The 15,175-nt window shown below is 44.4% G+C and overlaps 1 protein-coding gene across 3 annotated transcripts in view; it reads right to left on the bottom strand.

The window, feature by feature from the left end:
* Nucleotides 1-15,175, bottom strand: part of LOC137546430 (uncharacterized) — a 156,352-nt gene that overhangs the window by 48,093 nt on the left and 93,084 nt on the right. Inside the window, exon 1 of one of the 3 annotated variants that reach the window (XM_068268894.1) lies at nucleotides 12,092-12,178. The exons of the other annotated variants lie outside the window; for them this stretch is intronic. The gene's annotated coding sequence lies outside the window, so the exon portion shown is untranslated. Of the gene's footprint in view, nucleotides 1-12,091; nucleotides 12,179-15,175 lie in introns of those variants that run through there. 3 annotated transcript variants of the gene reach the window in all.

Below are 15,175 nucleotides of genomic sequence, written 5' to 3'. Positions count from 1 at the left end.
AGGTGGAGAGCGATTGCTCGCAGACGCAGGGGGCAAGGGACTCTGAACAGCTAATTAATGGGGCGTTTCGCAAACTAACTAGGTTGTATGAGAAAAAATCGCGCCTTTGGTGGAATGTTAAATATAATAAAACCTATTTGGAGGAACAATTCAGCCCTATGTGGCTTCGTTTTCAGATTTTTCCACACAGAAAGAATATCTCAGAGGATTTTAAAAAACGGTGGGAGACCAATTTTGAGGGGTGTGCCAAGGTCTGCCTGAGTCTGATGAACGAATTAGACGAGACAGACCTAATTGGCACTGAGGACGAGATTGTTAAGACAACCTCCTCGATAGAATCTTTCAATACTGATCCATTGTATAAAAAACGTAATCAGGAGTTAGAAGCTCACATTAAGAAATTCAATAGAGGGCTTGTGATCCAACGTGATCAGAAGTTACTCAGAGATCGGTTAGCTTATAAGACAGGATCAGCTTATCGCTGGGGATTTCGCCCACCCAAACCATCTAAACCTAGGGGTGGTAAGCCTAACCCTGCTCAGGTTCCCCCTATACAACCGACACCAGTTGAATCCGATTCCTCGATTGCAAGTGGTAGCTCCGCCCCAGGTGGTGGTACAGTTCCACCTCCAAGAAGGAGCCCTAAATAATACAATCTCCGACAAAATAACCTTAAGAGGGGCCAACGCCCCAAACAGGACAAGAACCCACCTGGGGGAGCTACTGGTGGAGTATGTGGCGACAACTCGGATTCGGTTCCGATAGAGGAGGATGGCGATGGACCATCTTCTGGGCCCTCGTCCTCCTCTTTTTTAGGCTAGTTGGGCTGGTGGAGAGGGGCGCCCCGTCTGATGATGCTCCCCAGGTTGGGGGTACTGAGCTACAAGTGATTAACTTAACAAACGAGACACTTTCTGAGTCCATGCGCTCACTCTTGGCCAGAGGCCTGGGGTTCTGCCCGACATTTGATGTTGATATTTTTGAAGTGGTTACCGATATACACATTTTTGGACGTAAAATCTTGATGAGATTACTCCATGATGGTATCCAGAGGAGTGATCCACTACCACTACCTATGATGGAATTGTCTGGGCAGGATCAGCAGGCCTTGGCCGATTTGATTGATCTGCATAGCGGCTTGGGCCCACATGAGTTGGTAGATAACACCATAGACTCAATACCCGATATATTGCCAGTGTCATACTTACCCACTTTGAATGAACTTGAGCTCAGGAACAGATCACATCGGTTTCCGCCCTTCTCCGCCAGCCCCAGCCTGAGGACGTTCATCTCAGTTGTTGAGCGCGATATCAAGCGTCTCTCTGGGAGAAACTCTAAGTCACATAATCTCTCCGTAGATGAACTTGCGGCATTGGAGGAGTTAAGGGAACAGACTAAATGGGAAATAAAGCCCTCTGATAAGGGGGGCAACGTTGTTGTCATGGATGTGCTGGCCTACAGGGATATGTGTCTTGATATTCTGGGTCGACGGGATTGCTACGTGCGCGTCTCCGTGTCCAGAGTTACCAGATGCCAGCGACAACTGTTTACTATCATTGAGGATGCCCAGAGACGTAGTGTTATAGGTGAGGACATTGTACATTTCCTGAAGGTCCTGCACCCTATCACGCCTACTTTTTATGCTCTCCCTAAAATTCATAAATCTAAAACACGCCCACCGGGGCGTCCAATAGTTTCTGGCCGAGGTTCCCTGACTGAGCGGGTGAGCGTGTACATTGATCGGCATCTTCAGCCTCATGTTCAGGCATTGCCCTCTTATGTCAGGGACACCATGCACCTTTTGAGAATTCTGGAGGGGGTTCATGTCCCCCAAGGCGCATACCTGGTGGCTCTGGACGTGGAGGCGCTATACTCAAGCATCCTGCACGATTTGGGTGTTGCTGCCGTGGAAACCTTCCTGTGTGAGCTCGATATTAGACGAACGGCCCACAATATTTTTTTACTGGATCTACTTAGATTCCTGCTTTTGAATAATATTTTTGTTTTTGATGGGTCGCACTACCTCCAGGTGCAGGGGGCGGCGATGGGGACCACATGTGCCCCTTCTTATGCCAACCTGTACCTGGGGGAGTGGGAACGTGAGATTTTTTTCTGACGACGGACTCTCGATGTACCTGCGCCACGTGTTGATGTGGCACAGGTACATCGATGACATTTTCATCGTGTGGACGGGGACATCGAACGAACTTCATCAGTTTGTCGATGTCCTGAATCTGAACACTAAGAATTTACGTTTTACGATGTCAGTGGACTCCGAGAGGATTTCATTCCTAGACATCTGGGTCATAATTGATGATCAGGGTCGCTTGTCTACGAGCCTATACAGGAAGGATACGGCTACCAATGCTTTACTGATGGCTGATAGTTTTCACCCTGGACACACTGTCAGGGGTATCCCTGTGGGCCAGTACCTCCGCGTCAGGAGGAATTGTTCCTCCCCTGATGCGTTCGAGAACAAAGCAATGAATCTTAGGTCACGTTTTAGGGACCGGGGATACCCTGATCGCTTATTGCGTCAGGCTTATCAGCGTGCCCGTATGGCCGCAGTGCACTTCTGGTGGCGCACGGGCCCCGGAGAGATGAGGCCAATCTTACACGATTATGTGTACGTTATTCTGCACAATATAAAGAGATTACTCGCATCTTGCAGCGACATTGGTACATTCTTACCAATGATCCCAAAATTGAGCCATTTGTGACATCTGAACCTAAGGTCACGTTTAGGCGTGCACCATCTCTCCGCGACCTGATTGTTAAGAGCCACTTTAAGGGCACTGCGGTCACACGCCCCCATTGTATCGTTAACGGGACCTATAGTTGTGGTGGATGCACTGTTTGTCAGTTTTTGGCCATTGGAAGGGAAGTAATTCTTCCTAGTGGACACCTTTGGCGTCTACAACACTATGTAAACTGTAACACCCACTTTGTGGTTTACCTTCTTATGTGCCAATGTGGCGCATTCTACATTGGTAAAACAGGACGCGATTTCAAATCCAGAATTGGTGAACATATTGCTAACATCAAGAGCATTGCATCCACCACACCGGTTGCGAGACATTTTAGATCCGCACATGGGGGCGATCTTCGAGGTATACGATTTGTCGGCCTCGACCGTGTGCATACAACCATTAGAGGGGGTAATTACGATCGTCTGCTCCTGCAGAAGGAGTCCAGATGGATCTTTGAGCTAGGGGCCACTGAACATCCTGGCCTTAACGAAACAGTTGGTTTCGCGGCCTTTTTACCTAACTGACCTACTCTGTCCCGGGATCCATGTTACTGATAGCCTTCCCTTTAGAACCCCCCCTCCCCCCCCCTTTTCCGTTGTTGCCCGTTTGGTATGGGCTAGTTGTGCTCCCCTTGCCCGCTGTCGCTGTTTCCCACCTGTGTCTCCCTGTCTGTCCCTATGCGGCGTCGCTGCACAGCAGGCATTGATTATTATTACCATTTATTTTTTATTTCAAGTGACTATGCCATGTTGGCATATTTTTTGGACATATTTCCGCATTCATGCGGTTTTTGTGTCCACATTTGAAGGTTTTTTGCGAGTATGCCGTCTCTGCTCAAAAATTAATGTTTGAATAACTTTTGATTAACTTTCGAATGGTTATGCTTGATTATGTGTTTATATTTAGTTTATTTTGTTCTTTTCTCTTTATTTATGTTCGTCCCTGCAATCCAGCCATGCCCCTTCTCCCCCTCAGTCCTGACCAATCACGCAGGCTATGCCATTCTGCCGTGAGCCACCGGGATTGTTTTTCCGGCACCATGATTGGTTGCGGATAGGAGGCGGGGTCGGGTGACGCGCATGACGCGTATGTAGTGACGCGTGCGGACATTAACGTGCCCGCGTCCGCGTCCTTCATAAATGGCTGGACGCGGGGATTCCTTTTTGCCACGCCTCCCTTCGTAAAAGCCGGTAGACCCGGCGAAACATGTCAGGGCTGCTGGCGTGCTGCTAGCACGGTCCCTGCCTTGTGACCTCCCGCCCCCATGCTCTCCATCCACGCTTCTTGCCTGGTCACTCTTCAGCCCCCGGGTGCCCATTGGACTGACTCTAGCCAGCCTGCGGCTTCCAAGTCGGGCAGAGTGTTGCATTCTAACAAACTGCATGAGCTATCCATACAGCTACACCCAGCAGCACAGATGCATGGACTTGCTGCCATTGGACCCTTCGACACTCCCCAAGCTGTGAGCTCCAGCCAAGGGGTCGAGATACCTGCAAATTGATCAGCCAGGAGCTAATTGGACTCCATCTAAGCTGCATCTGGAGTGGGTACAGTATGTCCTTAGTCTGTGCTCATATGCATATGTGCCTTTTCTGCTACATCCTTTATTGATCTGGGCTTCGCTTGCTAACTGCCTTACTTGGACTGTTTTTGCTTCTGTGTGCTGCTGCATTCGGATCCTTTCCTGCATCTTTGGAACATTGTCATTTCACTGTCTGGTATACCCGGTGGGAGGACGCTTTGTTTAAGGAACCTCCTCAGGCCTATGTTTTGCAAGTTTTTGGGATCCCTGATCACACTAGGTGATCCTAGGTAGTGGTATGTCTGTTGGATGCATGCAGGGTGAGGCTCTATGGCAGTTTGTACCGGTGCTTTCTTTTAAAGTTTGTTCAAAATGACATTAATAAATTTTGTATTTTTTCATTTAATCTAGTCAGTGTGGATTTATGACTTAAGCTCCCCACACCCCCTTTTCCTTTACTTTTACGTTTTTGAGGAATGTACATATTCTCTGGCAATTCAGACACTCCAGAACACAACCAGATACTCAGGAAGCATTTCTGGGTACATTACAATATGAATACACCAGTTATGAATAAAATGCAATGTCAGCACTCAGAGCAAAAAAATTGTACTTTGGGAACTTGTCATTTCTAAATGAATAATCACACTTATGCACAAAAGCGATTATGATAACTGTATGGGATATAAAAAGTAGGAAAACGTGTTTTTATTGAAAAATATGTCCACTTTATACCACTTTAATATAAACAATACAGGACCAATGGGTTCATAAACTGATAACTTTGGGGTGTGTTAAATCAAAACATGATTTATTGCCCTAAACTAGTAGAATAACTATAACCACACATAAATAACTGATCTTAGAAACACCTTTGGTATCAATAGACTAATGTAACTCAAGAGATGTAAACTGCACACTTTGATGGAGAAAATAAATATACCTAATCAGGGGGAAAATGACAGGAACACCAAACTACACACTTTTATGGGAAATATTAATATATTTAATCAAAAGGAAGTGACAGGAGCACCAGGGACAATACCAGGAAACAAGCTCATAAACCCAGCTAGGAATCCTGTATAGCCCATCGACCCCCAACCTTTCAGTGTGCTTGGTTTTTTAAGATATTTTTATTGGTACCAGTCAGGAAAAAATAGTCTTAATTTTGGGACAGCAAAATTCAAAAAATCCTCCAAAAGAATGGCGTCTTCTGAAAATAGGATAAAATGAGATCCCACTAGAGAATTAGCAATTCACACTGATACATTTCACAAATTACTTTTTTTAGAGCACATTATTGTGTGCATGGACACAATAATGTGCTGTAAAAAAAAGTAATTTGTGAAATTTGTGAAATTTAAAAAATCAGTCAGAAAAATGAGAACAGCTTCTTCTGAAAACAGTGAGAATAAAATTCAGCAATCCCACTGCAGACAAAAAATCAAACAGCCAGGTACCCGTGTATCGTAATGAAGACCATAGGGAAATAGGTTACATTAAAAAAGTAAAAAAAAAAAAAAAAGTTAGAAAAACTTAAAGCTGTTGAAATTAGTGAGGATAAAATTGGGAAATCCCACTGCAGATACAGCCCAATCAGATGGGTACCTGAGTACAAGCACATAGATTCCAAAACATAACTGTGAAAAGAATACACAGAATGTCAGTCACATGAATAGCACAGATCTTACATTGAGCTTAGATGCATCTCCTGGCCTCTGTCGCAGTGACCACTAGAGGGAACAACATTAGTTAATTCCTATGCAATGTCATGTGAAGACATAAATCTGCATGCAACGTTTATTTGGCTGCAGCATGGAACTAAACAGATGCTTTACCTAGCTGCTTGTATTGTAGATGGAATGCTCTTTCGAGTCCAGCAGATGGGGAAGTGCTAAGTGGGCTCTTTTGGATCCATCCGTACAAAGCCTTAGAGTGTTACATTTGGAAAAGATTTTTGTGTGCACCAATTAAAGTGGACCCAAACTAAAAATACAAGATTTCAGAAATAAAATCTATTTTCTAAATTATAACAATAAATAGCAGCCTTTTTTCAGCTGCATGAAGACAAATATAATTTTTTTTACATTTATTGGAGGAACCCCTCCCTTTCCTTTCATATTGCCGGCAAATAATCCGGCAAACTGGTGGAGTAGATGGTGTCCAGCAAAGGAGGAATTGCTAATGGCTGCCACCTGTATAACCCTAGTTATGCAAAGAGAAGGGTGAAAAGCATGCACTGAAATGCTCATAGGTTTGAAGGAGTGTTTATTTATCTTTGTATGTGTCAGAGTGGTGCAACTAAATATTTTGAATTAAAAAAATGTTTGGTTTGGGTCCGCTTTAAAGAGAACCCGAGGTGGGATTTTATTATGCTAGTGGGGCACAGAGGCTGCTTGCGCACACTAACACCAGCCTCTGTTGCCCCATGGTGTGCCTCCAGGACCCCCCTGCGTGCCGCTATACCCCTCGCAGTGCTGGCGACACGCAGCGTGCCGCCAGCACAATGTTTACCTAAGCCTGTCTGTTAGTGCCGCTCCCCCGCCTCCTCCGTAACGGCGCTACCCACCCGCGTCACTTCCCTCCAATCAGCGGGAGGGAAGGGACGCAGGCGGGTAGCGCCGATACGGAGGAGGCGGGGGAGCGGCGCTAACAGACAGCGCAGAGGTAAACATTGTGCTGGCGGCACGCTGCGTGTCGCCAGCATTGCGGGGGGTATAGCGGCACGCAGGGGGGTCCTGGAGGCACACCATGGGGCAACAGAGGCTGGTGTTAGTGTGCACAACCAGCCTCTGTGCCCCACTAGCATAATAAAATCCCACCTCGGGTTCTCTTTAATGTTATGTCATACTAGATTCTGGTATCTCTGTATGTGTGTATCAAAGAATGTATTAGATTTCCACATTTCATTATTGCAACTCTGTAGCAATCTTTTTCATTCTTGTTTTAGGTCTCTTCAGTTATATTTTCACATAATGACAAATGCGGAATTTGTTCTATACTCCTTTCTTGCAGACAAATTTGAAACATGATTATTTTCCCTGCTGTTATACTGTAGTCTGTTGTCGTAAATGTTATAATAAAAACCTCTAACCTCCGTGTAATCTAGAACTTTCATTTCAAAAGACATGAGCACTTTAAAGGGAATGAATCAGACCTTGCGTGACAGCCTGTGTGTTACTTTTAATATGTTTCCAGCACTTTCCTACATAAATTATGTAATGCAATTATTCTATATGCACAGAGAAAGTATAGAGGGCTATCAAACAGGACTGCATCAGGAAATGCTCATAGATCAGAATGGAATAGTGTGTATAGAAATGCAACAATGCACAGTAACAAATCAGAATTTATCTTCCTGATCTGTAAGGCTGGGTTTATACTTTTTGTGCCCCAGCCTAGGCCATGTATGCTGTGGCGCCCCTATCTTGTGCAGCCCCATCTGCCATGTGCAATATCCATGTACAGAAGCCCTGTTCTTACATGAACAGCTCCCTTGAGCATCAGTTTCCCTTTTTGATGTATTGCTTCCCATTTTCTGTCTCCACTTTCATATGTAGTAAGTAACTAGTCATTTACGTGCAGGTGCCCCTTTGGGCCACAGCCGCCCAAGTCCCTGGCCTTTATTACCTTCCCAGAAATCCAGCCCTGCTGATCTGACTGAACTAATCTATACAAAAATCACACTGTAGTGCTGAATTACATTAATTTCATACGTCCGGATTAAATGCCATTATAAAATGTAGACAAAAAAGAGCGCTAAATAGTGTGTTACCATTTAATAACTTATACAAAAAGCATAAGAAACTGTGCTGACCAGAGCTGTAGTTGGAACTCAGGCCATTCTCAGTAGCTTGAGAGGGTTGTGGAAAGACAAGTGACTGTTGTTCATATGCACAATATCTTGGAAGTGCAGTTTTTAAAGAGACTCTGAAAGAAAAAAAGTTCCCCTGGGGGTACTTACCTTGATAAGGGGAAGCCTCAGGGTCCCAATGAGGCTTCCCCCTCCGCTGTAGCTGCAGTCAATCTAGCACTGGCTCCCCCGAAGTCTCCTGCATTCCTGGCTCGACAAGCTTGACAAGGCTTGCTATATTTATCTTCCCTGGCTCCAGCGGGGCGCTGTTGCGGCTCTCAGCACGGAGATCTGTGAAAATAGCTGATCTCTGTCGGGTCTGCTCTACTATTCAGGCGCAAGGGACTTGCACCTGCACAGTAGAGCGGGCCAACAGGGATCAGCTATTTCCGCCTATCTCCGAGTGGAGAGCCAATACTGCGCCTGCGCTGGAGCCGGGAAGGTAAATATTTACATCCCAGCTGTTCGGAGGGCCAGAGTGAGACTGCCGTGGGACACAGGAGGATGGGGGAAGCCTCGATAGGTTCCGAAGGCTTCCCCCTACCAAGTGAGTACTCCCCAGAGGAACTTTTTGTCGTTACAGGTTTTCTTTAAAGACATTCAAATGGAGGTAAGCAGTACTCCCCACCCAAAAACTAGGCGTGTAGCTTGTCGGTGGGAGTCCTTGGTGGTGTGAGTGCTTGGGATCCCCTGTACTGCTCACCTCCATTTAAAAGCTTAGATCAATTTACAGGTTATGTAGCTGCCAATCACACAACAGTGTTTAAAGGACCACTATCGGGAAAAATTGTAAAATTTAAAATATGTGTAAACATATACAAATAAGAAGTACTGTATGTTTCTTTTAGAGTAAAATGAGCCATAGGTTACTTTGCTGTTGAAAGTAAACACAACTCTGAGAATCCCCCATGAGTAGATGGGCTAGTCGAAACCTGTTGGTTCTGTCAGATTTCTACTACCTACTGTGACAGCAACATAGGAGAAAAGTAATTTACAGTTCAATTTACACCGCCAGCCAATCAGCGTGATCAGCTGTCATAGGCTCCAGCCTATGACAGCCGATCACCTCCGAGCACACAGAGGGGACAGCCGTGTCACTCGGCTGTCCCCAGTACAGCGCTGCCTTACAACGCAGCACTGTACAGCAATAAAAGATGGCGGTTTCACCGTCTAACAGTCTCCGCTGCGACACTGAAGACGGAGCGGAGCCATCAGAGCGGGGATGTGTGCGTGATCACCCGCAAACCACACCCCAAGGACCTTACACTGATTGACGTTAGCCAGTCCTGGGGCTGTTGCCGCATCCACACCCATCGGCGTGAAGCGGTCAGCAAAAGGTTAAAATGCAGATTGTGGTTCATAATTACAAATATGATAGAATGATGCAATATTATATTTAAAAAAAGCTATGTAACTGAAAATAAAAAATAAACATATGGGACTCTTTTCTTTGCTACTAATGCTCTATTAATTATCTGTACTATTCATACAATGCATTATATCATAAGCTTTTTTTCACTTCAGTGTCACTTTAAAGTCTATTACAAAAGCACTATTCTATATAAATTTACAGTATAAATTTACTGCAGTACACAACAGACATCATTAAAATGTTTGAAGACAGGTATATTGATGTTCACTCTCTGCATCAAACTAAGTGAAGGAGTTAAAGAACAGAGAGAGAGAGAGAGAGAGAGAGAGAGAGAGAGAGAGAGAGAGAGGAATGAACATTAAAGATTTTACATCATGCTTGGGGGTCGGAGGAGGGGGGGAGAGAGAGAGAGAGTGGAAAGAAAATAATATATGGGTGCTTTATAACCAAATATCCTTCATCTCTCCCATTCAAATTTCCAGAATATGCTGGTGATATAATATACATACTCATATATGGCTACCACAGGACCAGCACTGCCAAAGGGGCAATTGCTCCAGGGCGCCTTTAACTGCTGCTGGAACCCTCGTGCTACCAGACCTCGCAGGTGGTCTCCCTCTGATTGCTTCCAAGTCTCCGGGCCCCTGCACGATGTGTGGCTGCATTGTGATAACTCTCCTGTACCAGGGGTGGCTTAGTCTATGCTCGGTCTTCTTCCCCACTGCCTGTCTCTTCTCCATGCAGTGCATTGTTATTTATACATATTATGAGCTGCATGGCAGGCAGCAGGGCTGAAGACAGAACATGGATGGAGCAGCGCACCTGGACAGGGGAGCTATTACAATGCAGCCACACATTGTTCAGGGGAGTAGTCATGGTGTGATCTCCTGGGATTATTGAATTATTTTACAACAATTTCAGGCCATGCAGCATGCATGCACATGGACAGTTTTTGCTTAGTAAATGTGTGTACACCAGAGGCGTATCTGGGTAATATAGTGCCTAATGTCTATGGCAAACACTAAAACTGCACCATTTGCGCACCATATCCAATTGTGCCCCGTATGCATACTGAAGTTGTCCCTCCAGTATCGATATCCAGATGTACCCCTCAGTATATGTAGTGAGAATTAGCCCCCCAGTATTGTTAATAAGAGGTAGCCCTCAGTGTAGGTCTCCAGAGTTAGCCAACCTGTATACGTAGCCAGGTAGCCAGAGGTTGCCCCCTAGGATAGATAGCCAGAAGTAGCCCTTCCTTTATAGGAAGTCAACCAGTTTAGGTTGCCTCCCAGCATAAGTAATTAGATGATTGCTCTCCCCCCTGTATAAGTAACCCCCTCTTCCCAGTATAGGTTGCTACAGTTAGCCCCCCAAGTATATGTAATGAGCAGCATTTCTCATTATGGTGGTGGAGCATGTGGGAGGAAGGGGCAGCCATGAGCGCCCATGGTGCTGTAAGCCATGCCTGCACCCCTCTAGATACGCCTCTGGTGTACACCAATTTTTGCCATTTGCCCTTTACAGTGCACATTAGTGAGTCAATCTCACAATCTGTGTCCAAACAAAAGGAAAATATCCTACCTTCAACTGCATGGCTTTTTCCTTTGGTTTGTTTTGTCTGTGTCCTAGTAAATGTTGCCATACATTATCAACATACAATGCCATTTTAACATCGCTACCAGGGCAGTTTAACAACAAATTACAACTTTACTCCATGTAACTTGGGCAATTAGCATCAGCATAATGAGCCTCCTGGAGCTAAAGTAATGTGGTTATGCTTGAACATAACCTTCACTTATACACAGGGACATATTTTCGAACTAAATTTAGTCAAGCCTTTGTGGTGCCTGAGTTAAACGCTTAAATGATTCATAGGGATAAACTTTTGGGTATTTCTTTAGCTCATTTGAACAAAAAAAGCCCTTTGAATGCTGGTGAAATGTTTTCTAGAATACAAAAAAGGTCCAATTGAAATGGTTTTATTTTTCTCTGGATAGGATTCAGAGTAATTTTTCCTGTTGTGGTTATAAGCCACAGGAGTTTTATTTAACACAGCAACCGAGACATGAATAATAAAAACCCATAAAAACATTAATAACATAGTAGCATCAACATTAGCATCCTAATGTAATGCACTATAAGGTCCTCAGGGATGGCGAGCTGTGCACCACTGATACCACTAACTGCTAACACCGTCTTTTTTAATTAGCCTGCTATTCCTTCAAAATTAGGGAGTAAATGCAGTTCAGTACACGCTAGTGGAATTTTTCATGTTATATTCGGTTCTATAGGCTTAGCATCACCAGGTTTGAGGGAAGCAATTCTGCCTTCCTTGGACATATATAACGTTATACTGAGCATCCAACCTTCTTCCCCATAACGCAGCAGCTGCTCTCTCAGGAGTCTATATTTTTCTGCTTCAGAGATTCAAAAACACATTACTAAGTGATTTTATGGAGTCAGAAAACACTATTACAGGTGCTGTAGCTCTTATTTAAAACTAAGACTCCAGAGGCTGGTCATATAAATAGCACACGAGGCGTTCTAGCTGATTTCACATGCTATGGGTATCAGATGCTTCTCTCCAAGATTACCTTTATGAGCGGTCTAAATCCAGCACTTATCTCAGCGATGCCGCTCTACCTGGAGAATTCTCAAATGATAACAATCAGCGTTTAATGTCTTCATTTCAACATGAAACATCAGTACCATCACTAACGAGAAAAACAGAACCTTAATTAGTATCTGCTTCATTTCCAGCAGGTTATTTACATAGGGGATATTGTTAAGTTATGCAATATAATGCAAGGAAATATTGTTTTTTATAGTGTTGGTAACTCGAGGGATGCGAGTCGCATATAATAAGATCTGTACTTTGCTTCCGTGCCTTAAATAATCCTTTTTCATTAATCTTGTAAGCAAGGATAGCACGCAACAGCTTTGGCGGCATCTGTGCTGTAAAAATGCTGGCTTATTCAGCGAAGGAGTCATGAGATGTCACCGGAACATGTAATCTAATCTTGTCAAGTACTTCCTGTAGTTTTAAACCAGAACACCAGAGTTTTCCCCTGAGCACGTGAAAGTGAGGCTTCATACATGTTCACTTTTTTTCATGTGACTTTCTTCTGTAGTTTTCACCCAAGTCGTCCCCAAGCTAATCAGCAATGTGGTTGAAAGGAAAAGATGAAAACCACGAAGGAGGAAGGATGCTGAGGAGTTGAAAGCCATTGTCTATATGCAACTGAAGCCCTCTCCTACTAATTGGCTGACTTGCTCAGCTTTTGCTTGATTATCACTGCAGGCTAGGTGTATTATGTGTGCATTTCTCATTGGCTTATAAGCAGCCTGCAGGCTTTATAAAGCAGCAGAGAACTGTTTGGGAGTGAGGTTCTCCAATTGTGTGTTTGGTAAGTTTTAGAGCAGTAGGAGACAGGCCTTGGAGGTGGCAGCTCCAAGGTCTTGGCTGCGCTCACATATGGTGTTGGATGCTGGTTCTGGGGCCCCGGGCAGTGAGAGTTCCCGGGGCCCCAGGCTGGCTCATGCACCATTGTTTTTTATTATTGTAGTATCCCATGCAGTTTAGTTAGGAGGGGGGCAGATGAGAGGGAATATCCTGCACGCTGGTGCCCCCTGCTGGTCATATAGCCATTGTCTATATGCAACTGAAGCCCTCTCCTACTAATTGGCTGACTTGCTCAGCTTTTGCTTGATTATCACTGCAGGCTAGGTGTATTATGTGTGCATTTCTCATTGGCTTATAAGCAGCCTGCAGGCTTTATAAAGCAGCAGAGAACTGTTTGGGAGTGAGGTTCTCCAATTGTGTGTTTGGTAAGTTATTCAGCGAAGGAGTCATGAGATGTCACCGAAACATGTAATCTAATCTTGTCAAGTACTTCCTGTAGTTTTAAACCAGAACACCAGAGTTTTCCCCTGAGCACGTGAAAGTGAGGCTTCATACATGTTCACTTTTTTTCATGTGACTTTCTTCTGTAGTTTTCACCCAAGTCGTCCCCAAGCTAATCAGCAATGTGGTTGAAAGGAAAAGATGAAAACCACGAAGGAGGAAGGATGCTGAGGAGTTGAAAGTAGAAAATTCATGGAGAAGAATGTGATCGATTTCATCAGATGATTGCTTTGTAAAGCTCTGTTGAGATTTCAGACATCAGCCCGCAGGAACAATAGTTCAGATAATTTCTATGTATGGCCTGCCAGCATCCCTGACACAGATTATAATATGTCAGTTGGCCAAACCTGTGTATTGTCCTATGGTGAGAGTAGGAGATGCAGGAAGGAGGTTACCATAAGTGACAAGGGCATCCTCATATACCTGCCCCCTTTTCAGGTGAAATGGGTATAGAAGTACTAAAATACCCCTTACCCATTTCCACAAAAAGTTAAAGGTGAAATTTAACCACAAATTAAGTATTTGTAATATTTTTAATTAACCATAAAAACTTACCTTTGGATAATACCACACGCCAGTATCCTTTTAAATGTCCCACGCCAATATCCTCAGATACCCAATGAATGCCAAAGAGCGGCTGCACACATCGATCACCGTGCTGTCACTTTTTATAATAATTATCGCAAGCCCCAGCACAGCATCTTTTAAAGTCCCTCCAGGACTCCCCATTGGTCCTTTAACAGACTGATGAGAATACTCCCTGAGAGGTAGGATTCCCATTGGTCTGTTAAGTGACCAATGAGGACTACTGTAGGGACTTTCAAAGATGCTCTGCCAGGGCTTGCTATACTTAGTTGTCCATCCTTTACAAGCACAGCACAAAGATAAGGTAGTATAGTAAATGACCCAGCATGAGTTAACTCAAAGCACCTCTTTTTGCACTCCCTCAGTTAGTTTGTGGTGAGCCATGAACAGGTTCCCTCTGGTTCCTACCATGTTAAGTTTAGGAAGCAGTTAACAATAACAAGAAGCATTTTGAAGAGCTGTTTTAGCCGGGCTGCTAAGCAGAGATGGCCCAAAAGTTTGATTTCGCACAAACCGGGCGAACCGCCATAGACTTCAATGGGCAGGCGAATTTTAAAACATACAGGGACTAATTCTGGCCATAGAAGTGATGGGAACGTTGTTTTAAAGGGGTCTAGCACCTGGAGGGGGACATGCCGGAGTGGAATACATGCGAAGTCTCTCGGAAAATTACATATTAGACGCAGAGTAGTCTTGTAATAAATAGAAGAGGATAGTAGAACTGCAATGACTGTAGCCTGGCCTGGCCTGTATGGAGTGTGTAACCCACGCAGACAGATATCATATAGTATGTTCAATCACAAATACAGTTGCAAGCTAAGTACTGCATATGATACACAGTGTGCTGGCTTGTAATAGATAGAAGAGGATACTTTTGAACTACAATGCCCAGCAAATGACTGTGGCCTGTATGGAGTGTGTAACCCACACAGACAGATATCCTATAGTATGTTCAATCACAAATACAGTTGCAAGCTAAGCCCAGCTTATGATAGACAGTGTGCTGGCTTTTAATAGATAGAAGAGGATAGTAGAACTGCAAAGCCTAGCAATGACTGTGGCCTGTATGCAGTGGCTCACACACAAACACACAAAAAAAAGAAAAAAGAACATGGCCGGCGCTGCTGTGTTTTTAGGGGGGGGGGGGGGATTCCATGGGGGAGTGCAGCCTAATTGGCTGCCATGTGTC

This window comes from Hyperolius riggenbachi, chromosome 2 (genome assembly GCF_040937935.1).
Source record: "Hyperolius riggenbachi isolate aHypRig1 chromosome 2, aHypRig1.pri, whole genome shotgun sequence".
NCBI lineage: Eukaryota > Metazoa > Chordata > Amphibia > Anura > Hyperoliidae > Hyperolius > Hyperolius riggenbachi.
Note: the sequence above shows the minus strand (reverse complement) of the source record. Positions and strands in the feature narration are given on the sequence as shown.